Source organism: Petaurus breviceps, unplaced genomic scaffold, assembly GCF_028583685.1.
Source record: "Petaurus breviceps papuanus isolate PSGF00001 unplaced genomic scaffold, PetGlider_PUasm1.0 229, whole genome shotgun sequence".
Taxonomy (NCBI): Eukaryota; Metazoa; Chordata; class Mammalia; order Diprotodontia; family Petauridae; genus Petaurus; species Petaurus breviceps.
This window is the reverse complement of record NW_027185903.1, coordinates 8,856,089-8,866,775: the sequence shown is the minus strand read 5'-3', so window position 1 is coordinate 8,866,775 and position 10,687 is coordinate 8,856,089.

Sequence of the window (10,687 nt, the reverse complement as noted above, 5' to 3'; positions counted from 1 at the left end):
GCTGAGGAAACTGAGGCCCAGAGAGGTTAAAAAATGACTTGCCCAAGGTCACATAGGTAATATTTTAGTGGCCCCAAAGTTCCTGACCTTGAGTGTGGTCAATTCGGGCTAAAGTTTAATTGGTGTACAGCAGTTTCTATACCATGTAGCTGAAAAAGCCCAGAAATCACTTCTGTTCTCTTAGTGGGGCTGATCCAGTGACACTGGCCTCCTGACTGTTCCCCAACAAGACACTCCTTCTCTCTGCCCCAGGGGCATTTCCCTGGCTGTCCTCTCCCTCCACAGCTCCACCTACTGACTTCCCCTCTTCCTATAAGTCTCAATTAAAATCCCTTCTTTTACTGGAAGCCTTTCCCTATCCCTCTGAATGAATGCCTTCATCCTGTTATTATCCTGTGTAGCTTGTTTGCACATATGTGTAGGCTAGCTGTCTCCCCATTAGACTGTAAGCTCCCTGAAAGCAAGAACCGTCTATTGCCTTTCCTTGTATTTCCAGTGCTTAGCACAGGGCCTGGTACATAGTAGGCACTTCATAAAGGGTTACTGATTGGTTGACTAGAGTGCCTCACTCACTTTCTTCCAATGGCTTACCTGAACTAAAAGGGTATTAGCATTAGAGCCATACCTCAGATCTAATCCCTATCCCTCTCTATACTGCCAAGATGCCTACTACATCTTATATGTGTGCCCACATGTGTGTCAGAGAAGAAAGATAGAGACAGAGAGAGACACACACAGAGGGAGACAGAGAGACAGAGAAAAGAGAGAAGAGGAGGAGGAGGAGAGAGGGAGAGAGCAAGAGAGAGAGAGAGAGACAGAGAATGAGAGAGACTGAGAGAGAGAAAGAATGAGAGAGACAGAAACAGAGAGAGAAAGGACTCTGACTTGTTATTTAAATCTATGTTTGGAAACTCCTCCGGTCTACACAGAGGGGCACCTCATTTTTAATTTATAGTCCTAGAGAGCTTTCTAGAAGGTGGGGGCAGGAACTGAATTTATGAGATGACCATGGTAACACAGCTAACCAAGGTTTTCCTGATTCTAAAGTAGGCATCTGACCACTGGACCATAGTGCCTGTCAATGTGTAGATGTCAATAGAAGCCCTGGATTTGGGTCACTTTACCTCTCTGACCATCGTGTTTTTTAGTCTCTAAATTAAAAGGTTGGGTTAGATGATTTCTGAGGTTCCTAGATCATCTCTATCTCCCAAATCCTACAATCCTTCCTATCATAGCTTCCTAGCAAAATCTCAAAGGGTCAAGATATTATCCGATATCATTTCTTACCTAGTTTGACAGTATCCACCATTCCAAAGCCTCCTGGCCTCTAGGGATTAACCTTACCAAATGTTTTCTGGCCCAGTCCTGTAATGCCCAAGCAGGATGGGATCATACACCTCAAAGGACCTTAGGTTTTAGAGAGGGAGGGGACTTGAGAGACCCTCCAGTAGAGGCCTGGCCCACCAATATTTTCTATTTGAAGAAACTGAGGCCTAGAGAAGAGGGCCTGATGGAAACCTTGGAACTGCCACAATAGCCTTAAGTCTAGCACTCTAATCCTTCAGAGCTTTCACATCTGGTCTCTAGTTTTATCTTCCCTCACCTTCTGCCTCTTTCCTACACAGGGCTTTTTCAGTTATTCTAGTCCCATGGCTCATGTTTCCTATTTCTGGTTTCCTTCCTTCTCTTCTTTTTAAATTCTTTTTTCCTAATGAGTACAGATGTTCCAAGCTTCCTTTCTTATTCCTCTCTTGCCTTGACTTCTCCTTCTCTTCCTTTTCTTTCACTTTTTTCCCCTTTTCAGATTCTTTTTTTAAAGTGGCTACAGACACTCCACGCTCCCTTTCACGTTCATTCTGAGGGGTCCATCTCCAGCTATAACTGGCCAGGGCCTGGTTATTCAAGGCAGCTGTGGCTGTGGCCAGTTGCTTTGATTGAGGCTGAGAAGGCAGGTAGAGAGGGAAACTGAGAAGTAACTTGTACAGGCTGTGGCTACACTGTGGGCACTGTAATAGAGAAATGTAGCTAAGAAGTGTCCCCAGACTTTCTGAGCCAATAATAGATCACACACCCCGGTAAATTACCTTGGGGTTACTGTGCCACTCAATTCACTCAATTACAGATCAGGATATGCCACACACACTCCCGAGCACATGTGGGAATGCATGAAGTGATCCCACCTACACACACACACACACACACACACACACACACACACTCACACACATTATTTGTGGGACTTCAGTGCTCATCAGTTCCCCTTTCTCTCTTCCATTTCCTCATCTAACCCGTGGCCCAGAACTATGGCTCTGAGCTCACACAGACCAGGTTTGAATTGAGGGGAGCTGCGTATGCACAGGTCTCTCTCCAGGGAATAGAATCTGTGTCTTTGTCTAATCTTTCTCAGTCAACATTCTTTGTGGATTAGTCCATGGTGAGGATCCATCTTGCCTCCATGAAGGGGCTAAGATTCAAATTGTTCTGGTCTGCTGGTCTGATACAAGCATCACAGACACTGGGGCTCCTTCAGAGCCTACCCATTATGGCGAATCTTTAAAAAACTTTGCTTCACTTTGGCTTGAGAGAAGGCTTGAGTGGAACTCATTAAACAGGTCCCTGCATGTTGGCATTTTGCGGTCTTGAGCACCCCTAAACCCCCAAACCTCAACAGTGAGATCACAGACCAAGTGGGATCAGGGTAGTGTAGACAACTGTACCCACTCAGCCCTACCCCTTTGGAGTAAGCACTCTCTCTGAAGTAACTTTGTTCTCAACTCTGCCTACACTTTCCCAATTTCTCTCATATTAGCTTTTCCTCTACTCCATTCAGATTCACCAGTAGACTATAAGCTCTTTGAGACCTTAGCACAGTGCCTCGTACATAGCAGGCACAAAATAGCTAAAAGGGGGTACACTTGGTTCTACTGGATCATTCAAAGGATTCACATGTGGCCTCGAGGCCACAAATTCCCCATTCCTGGACCAGGTAAGCCCAAGGGTGTGGGTGAGCTGGTAGGAGAGTTTGAATCAATTCCAGAACAAAGACTTCACAGAGAGGCAATGAGGGAGGTCTCAAGACAGTGTCAATGTTTGTCTTGCCTAGTGATATGGCAAAGAGCTCAAACCTGGAAGCACAAAAAGAGAAGAGGGGCTCCTTCCTAGGCCTTGTGTGTCAAAATGAGAGGGGTGGGAGTAAGATGATCATTAAGGTCCTGTACATCCATTCCAGCTCTGACATCCTGTCATCTTGCTGTCCTGAATGCTGACACTCCCACTTCTTTCTAGGAAAAGACAAATATTATTGAAAGGAGATACAGGAAATGGAATGTTTTTAAGGTCTTCTACACTTACTGGCTGTTTGACCCTGGGCAGGTCACTTAACCCTTTTTCAACTCAGTTTGTCATTTATAAAATGCGCTGGAGAAGGAAAAAGCAAACCACTTTAGTACTTTGCCAAGAAAACCCCAAATGAGGTTACAAGGATTCAGACACAACTGAAACCACTGGACAACACAGACCTACCTAGCTCTGCATCCTTGGCTTGTGTTGGACTTGGTGAATGTTTCCAGAACAACATCATAGGAAAGCTTCCTGGGACTCTGGTGCTATATTCTCCCTCAAGTTATTCATGTAACTGTTTAATCAGCCATCAGCCAGCACTCATTAAGCATCTTAAAATTATGTGTTGAGCACTATGGTAGCCCTTGAAAACACAAAGAAAAAATGAAACAAGTCTTGTTCTCTAGGAGGTATTTGTGGAGTTGGAGGCATTGTAGAAGAGGGAAAACTAAGTGATTTCGTGTTCTAGCCCAGATATCACTGAACACATTCAGGAGACCTATCCTGGGATCCCACCTCCTCACCCTTCTTCTGAAAGAACCTTCTGAAATAACCTTGTATTTCTACTATTATATCTCATAAATATGGGCAGTGAGGTGGCAAGCAGTGGAAAGAATACTGGCCTTGGAGTCAGGAAGACTCATCTTCATGAGTTAAATTTGACCTCGGACACTTCCTAGCTGTGGGATCTTGGGCAAGTCCATAACCTTGTTTGCCTCAGTTTCCATAGCTGTAAAATGATCTGGAGAAGGAAATGGCACACCACTCCAGTATCTTGGCCACGAAAACGCCAAATGGGGTCATGGAGAGTCTGAAACGATTGAATAGAAGAGCGTATCTTGTAAGTATAGTTGTTTGCATGCTGTCTCTCCCCATTTTGAATGTAAGTTCCTTGAGGACAGGGGCTATGTTTTGGCCCTTTTTGCTTCCCCATTGCTAAGCACAGTGAGTGGCACTTAGTGCATGTGGTCTGCCTGAGTTATGACTACCTTCTCTCTACCTCCCCCCTACCATAGACACATAATTAGCTAGCAGCCAAGCCAGGAATAGAAGCCAGGTTACTGGCTTTCCATGTAGCACTCTATTTGCTCACTCTGATAGACAGAATGTAACCATCAACAATGCCTAGCTATGAGCTGCAATTTCCAAATAAGACCAGTCAGCTTGAAGGTCTTCCAACCCTTTTCACGTCTGCCTTTAAATACCAGTGGCAGGGCCACATATGTTTTTCCCTCCCTCTTTGTTTGATGTGTCCTTTAAAAATGGAAAATGGGCTTCTGGTACTGGAGGGTATAGTAATTGGATTTTTTTTTTTTTTTAAGCAATCGGGGTTAAGTAACTTGCTCAAGGTTACACAGCCAGTTATTTCTGGGTGTGGTGCTGAGTGTCCGAGCCCAGGATTTGATCTCCAGGTCGTCCCAACACTGGAGCCGGTGCTCTTACTTGCTGTGCTACCTGGCCACCCTGTAATTGGATTTTTTTTCTGTTTGTATTCAAATTCTGCCCTCAGTTCTTACTGCTGCTATTGCTACTCATCTCTCACCTTGCAGATTCCTATTTGAAATCCCACTCGTCCTTTCATTTCAGTCCTTTAATGAGCATTTGCTTTATTACTATCAGCCTTGATGAGGTATGGGCTCTGGGAGCCCCCTCGAGCTCTCCTTGAGTCCTTCAGGTACAGGCTCTGGGAATCTCCCTTGGACTCTAGATCGAATCATCCCCATTTGATGAGGCAAGTCTGTTACTAGACTTCCAACTCTCTGTTACTAGACTTCCCACCTATCAAAATATGGATCCACCCTTGAACTGGCCTAGCCCACCATTTTCTGTAGTCTCCAGCAACTTCCCACCCTTAATTGACCTCATTAACTCTGCCTGAAGACCCTTCCCAAACTCCTCCTCTAGACCATCCCTAGATTCCTCTCATACCACCATGGGGTGAGAGCGCCATAGAAGTGTAAGAGTGCCATAGAATGCCATGTAGGAGAGTGCCACATAGAATGACCTAGCACAGACTTACTCTGTGTCTAATGCAAGTGAACTTTTAATAAATTTCACTTTTCTTTGGCTGAGAAGACTTGAGTAGAATTCATTCGGCAGGACCCAACGTGTTGGTATTTCGGGATCTCCAGAGCAACCCTAACTCTCTCAGTGGGTACCCTCTTCAGACTGGGCAGCATGAAACGCCTCCTGTACCCTTTTCCCCAGTTCCCCCCAGAAGGCTGGGGACTTTATGGCTTGAGGAGGAGGAGGATGGGAGGTAGAAGCCATTAATGCTTTGTCCAGTCTTTTCTTCTGAAAGGTTTAATTGTCTTTCCACCCGAATCTGGAATTCTCTGCCTTTGTTTTGCACAGATGGCTCCGGGATAGATGGGCAGCCCACAGATCCTGGGAGGAAAAGCTGTGTGCTGCTGGGCTGGCCTGGTGAGCATTCTCCTGGGGCAGTCCTCAGGGCTCCAGGTGGCTGGCTGTGGGAGCCTAGAGAGAGGCCAGAGCCAGCCCCTCCTGCAAGTTTGCTCTTCTTCCTCTGAGAATTCCCAGTCCCAAGAACAAGCTTTCTGAGAACTATATTTTCTGGGTTAAAGGTGAAAAATGCAGTGCTTCCCCAGAATGGAAAACACAGAGCCTGCCAGCTCTGGCCCCATTTCAGAAAGCCAAGCTGTTCTTCCTACCCAGGAGGCAGCTAGCTCCTTGGGGGAAGGGAGCCAGGCCTGGTGGGGGCAGGGTAGAGACAGGAAGTCGAGAGGAAGGTGTTTGCTTCTCTGACATCAGAGCACTTAATGTATGGAAACCGCCTGACATGTTTATGTTGGAATAGTACTAGAGACTTGCTGGAACAGCTAAAACAAGTGACTGGATCAGGAAATGAAATGCAAATAACACTGACAAGCTCCACAGGCCTGCTTATTAAGGAAGGTTACCGGTTCAGCCAGAGAAAAAGGTCACTGACAAGCCAGGGGTCACCCAGGACATCGGGGATGGAAGTGGGGGGAAAGCTATCATCTAGGAGGCTGCAAGACATCAGGCAGAGCTCAGAGGAGCCTTGGGGCAGGGGAATTCCATTTTAATAGCAAAAAGGATAACTTTCAGGAGTCCATACAGGATATGGGTGAAGGCCTTGAGTTGGGTCCAATTCATTAGATTATAAACTCCTGGAGGGCAGGGACTGTCTTTTGCATCTTTTGTGTCCTGAGTGCTTAGCTTAGTGCCTGGCATTTAGTAGGTACTTAATAAATGTTAATAGAATTTAATTGAATCTTCCTAGTTGGGAAGGAGTAAGTGAAGTCTATGGGAAGCTAGTGGACAGAGAGAGCACTAGACTGGGAATCAGAAAGACTCCTCTTCCTGAGTTCAAATCCAGTCTCAGATGCTTACTTGTTGAGTGACCTTGGGTAACTCACTTAACCCTGTATGCTTCAGTTTCTGTAAAATAAACTGGAGAAGGAAATTGTAAACCACTCTTTGCTAACAACAACAAAGCCAAAACCAAATGGAGTCATTTCAATTTGTTGCTGTTCTTCAACTGTAGCCAACTCAGGAATATTCCAATGCAATTGAAGAACAACAAAGTGGATTCTTTGGCTGTCTCTGGACTTCATTAGATGCAGGTGTTCTCCCTTTCTTCCTGCCACACCTCTCCCCAAACCAGCAGCCTACAAGAGCTAAATGAGGTTCCTTTACTGTCTTTAACTGGGACAATCATGAATCCCTTGAATGATCCAGTAGAACCAAGTGTACCCCTTTTTATCTATTGTGTGCCTGCTATGTACGAGGCACTGTGCTGAGGTCTCAAAGAGCTTATCGTCTACTGGTGAATCTGAGTGGAGCAGAGGAAAAGCTACTATGAGAGAAATTGGGAAAGTGTAAGCAGAACTGAGAACAGTTACTTCAGAGAGAGTGCTTACTCCAAAGGGGTAGGGCTTAGTGGGTACAGTTGTCTACACTACCCTGATTCTACTTGATCTGTGATCTCATTGTTGAGGTTTGGGGGCTTAGGGGTGCTTAAGACCCCAAAATGCCAACACACAGGGACCTGCTTAATGAGTTCCACTCAAGCCTTCTCTCAAGCCAAAGTAAAGCAAAGTTTATTAAAGATTTGCCATAATGGGTAGACTCTGAAGGAGCCTCAGTATCTGTGATACTTGTATCGGACCAGCAGACCAGAACAATTTGACACAGACTTGAGTCTGTAGTAGATAGAATCTCAGCCCCTTCAAGGAGGCAAGATGGATTTTACATACAGAAAGCCTGTGGGAGGGATCTAGGGGTGGTCTAGAGGAGGGGTTTGGGGAGGGTCTTGAGGAGGAGTCTAAGGAGGATCTTAAAGGGACAGGAGTCAGACTCCAGGAATTGGATTAAGGGTAGGAAATATCTGAAGGCTACCTGGAGATGACAGGCAATGGAGGGCTAGGCTGGTTTAAGGGTAACAGGTTTGGGTATAGATATTTTGAGAGGATCAAAGGTGAGAAGTAACTGGACAATAGAGGACTGGGCTACATTAAGAGTAACAAGATTTGGGCCTAGGATAATGAAAGGTTTATGCCTCAGGCAAATGCCTCAAGTGGGAAGATTCAAGAGGGTTCCCAGAGCCTAAACCCCATCATCACCAATATGGGTATTCTCTCCAACAATGAAGATTGCGCCCCATTCATGTGTATCCATGCTTTGTGACTCCTTCCTGAGTCTTCCCATAAATTCATCATAGTTATATCCACTTAAAATGCTGGGAAGTTTTCTTTCAAAATATCAGATATGACTGGGGAACATATAATTCTGCCTCATCTCACCAGTGCCACCCCATCTTTCTTGATGACACATCTCTTTGATTGCTTCATGGGAATTTATTGCATCGTAGAGGGTTAGCAATTATGTCCCAAGGGCCAAATGGAGTCTACTTCTGTTTATGTACAGCCCAATCCATACTGAAGCTGAAGGCCATACAAAAACTGTCAGTGGGACAGATTTGGTCCCCAGGCCATAGTCTGTTGACCCTGTAGTCCTTTACTGATTTTGTATGTTCCAGTCTGCTTATGGCCAATTTCAATTTGTAATTTTTTTTTCCTATGCTTCATGGTCATGCAAGAATGCTGGTCCCGCCTCTCACCCCCACCATTAATATCTGACTGCAAGAAGGATGGAAATAAGCAGGTGTCTTGTTTTTTTTTTTTCCAGACTGTTATAAATTCATTAGCACAATTGAAATGGGTAGAATATAGGTGGAATATTAATGATAAAAAGATATATCCCCACCAGGGACAATCAAGAGTTCTTTTTAGCAACCATGGAGCTGAAGTAGTCCTTCCTTGGGACTCACATACTTATTTTCTTGAAAAGTGCATGGAGACATGAAGAAATAGGGGAAAGGCGGAACAGAGTCAACTAGAGCATTACCTGTATAGAAAACTGCCTTGATTTGGATAGATTTCTGTTCCCCTTTCCCTTGGTTAATTTTTTTTCTTTTTCAATTAGTGGGCATTTATTTTCTCTCCTTCTCACTTCCCCTTACCCCCAATTACAGAAAAAAAAATAATCACAATAAATTCCTACATTGTTCTTGGGTAAATTTCTGCTAATGTCACAATGATAGGTATAGGCTCTGGGAACTCCCTTGAACTCTCCTTGAATCTTCCCACTTGAAGAAGCATTGCCTGAGGCCATAAACCTTCCATGATCTCCATTCCCAAATCTCTGTTACTCTTAATCTAGGCTAGCTCTTCACTGTCCAGCTACTTCCCTTGATCCTCCCAAAATATCTATACCCAAACCTGTTACCCTTAAACTAGCCTAGCCCTCCATTGTCTGTCATCTTCAGGTAACCTTCAACTATTTCCCCCGCTTAATCCCATTCCTGGAGTCTGACTTCAGGTCCATCAAAGATCCCCCTTAGACTCTTCCTCAAGACCCTCTCCAAGCCCCTCCTCTAGACCACCCCTAGATTCCTCCCAGTCTTTCTGTATATTAGATCCATCTTGCCTCCATGAAGGAGCTCAGATTCAATCTTTCTCAGACTCAGTCTGTGTCAGATAGTTCTGGCCTGCTTCTCAATGCAAGAGTCACAAATACCCAGACTCCGTAAGAGTCTACCCAATAAGGTGAATCCTCAATAAACTTTGCTTTTCTTTGGCTCAGAGAAGGTTTAAGTTCAGCAGCACCTGGCGGGTTGGCATTCTGGGGTCTTGAGCACACCTAAACCCCAAACCTCAATAACCCTAGACTAACAAAAGGGTCCAGGAGCTCTAGCATTCTTCCTCCAAAAAACATGTCCCTGGGATCCATAATCTTTTCCCATTTCTCCCCTTCCTCCTGCAGTTCCCCCTCCCCCATCATATCTGCTGCAGTTACCAAGTACATGGTTCATTCAAGTACACAACTATTTTTATGACTGTGAGGGAATGGGGGCACCAGCTCTGTACGGATGAGGTAAGTCACAGCTTCGCAATCTCGTGTTACGTGGGGAACCTGGCACGAGGTTAAAGCATTTAATGGTCTTTTTCAGGCTCCTTCATGGCACCAGAGTCAGGCAACTAGACTTATAGTCCTGGCTCTGCCACTAACGAGTTTCATGACCTTGGACAACTTAATTAACTTTCTCATCTGTTAAGTGAAAAGTTTGGACTGGAATGATCTCTGAGGTCCCTCCAAGTCTGCTTCCCTGCTGGGTTCTCTTAGTGCTGCTGACTGGGAATGAAGCAAAGTCCTGTTTGGGTCCCCAATCCACAATTCATTTAGCTTCAGATTTAGACTTGTTCCAACATGGCACCAGCAATGTCCAGTCTAATGCCATCCCCTGGCCTCTGTCCAGCAGTTACCGACTTGTTTTTTTCCTGGTTCAGGGCACTCAGAATTTTAATTGTTTCCTCAAGTAGGGGACCTCCAACTCAATCGATTCAATTGACTATGCCCTGATTAGGTGGGGTTTTGTTTCTTTTCTTGTCTCTAGCCCAGTGCTTGGTACATGTTGTTGCTGCTGTTTCATCATTCAATCACGTCTTACTCTTTGTGACCCGATTTGGGATTTTCTTGGCAAAGATACTGGAGTGGTTTGGCATTTCCTTCTCCAAATCATTTAACAGATGAGGAAACTGAGGCAAACAGGGTTAAATGACTTGCCCAGGGTCACACAGCTAGTTTCTGAAGCTGAATTTGAACTCAGGTCCTCCTGACTTCAGGGCCGTTCCTCTATTCACTGAACCACCTAGCTTCCCCTAGGTCACACTGTTGAATGAATGAATGAACTGTGATATACAAAGACCAAACCTCCCCAAAAAACAAAAATTAGTCCTTGTCCTTAAGGAGCTTACCTTCCATTGGGAAAGAGAGAGGGAGAAGAAGCCCTTAGAATACACAC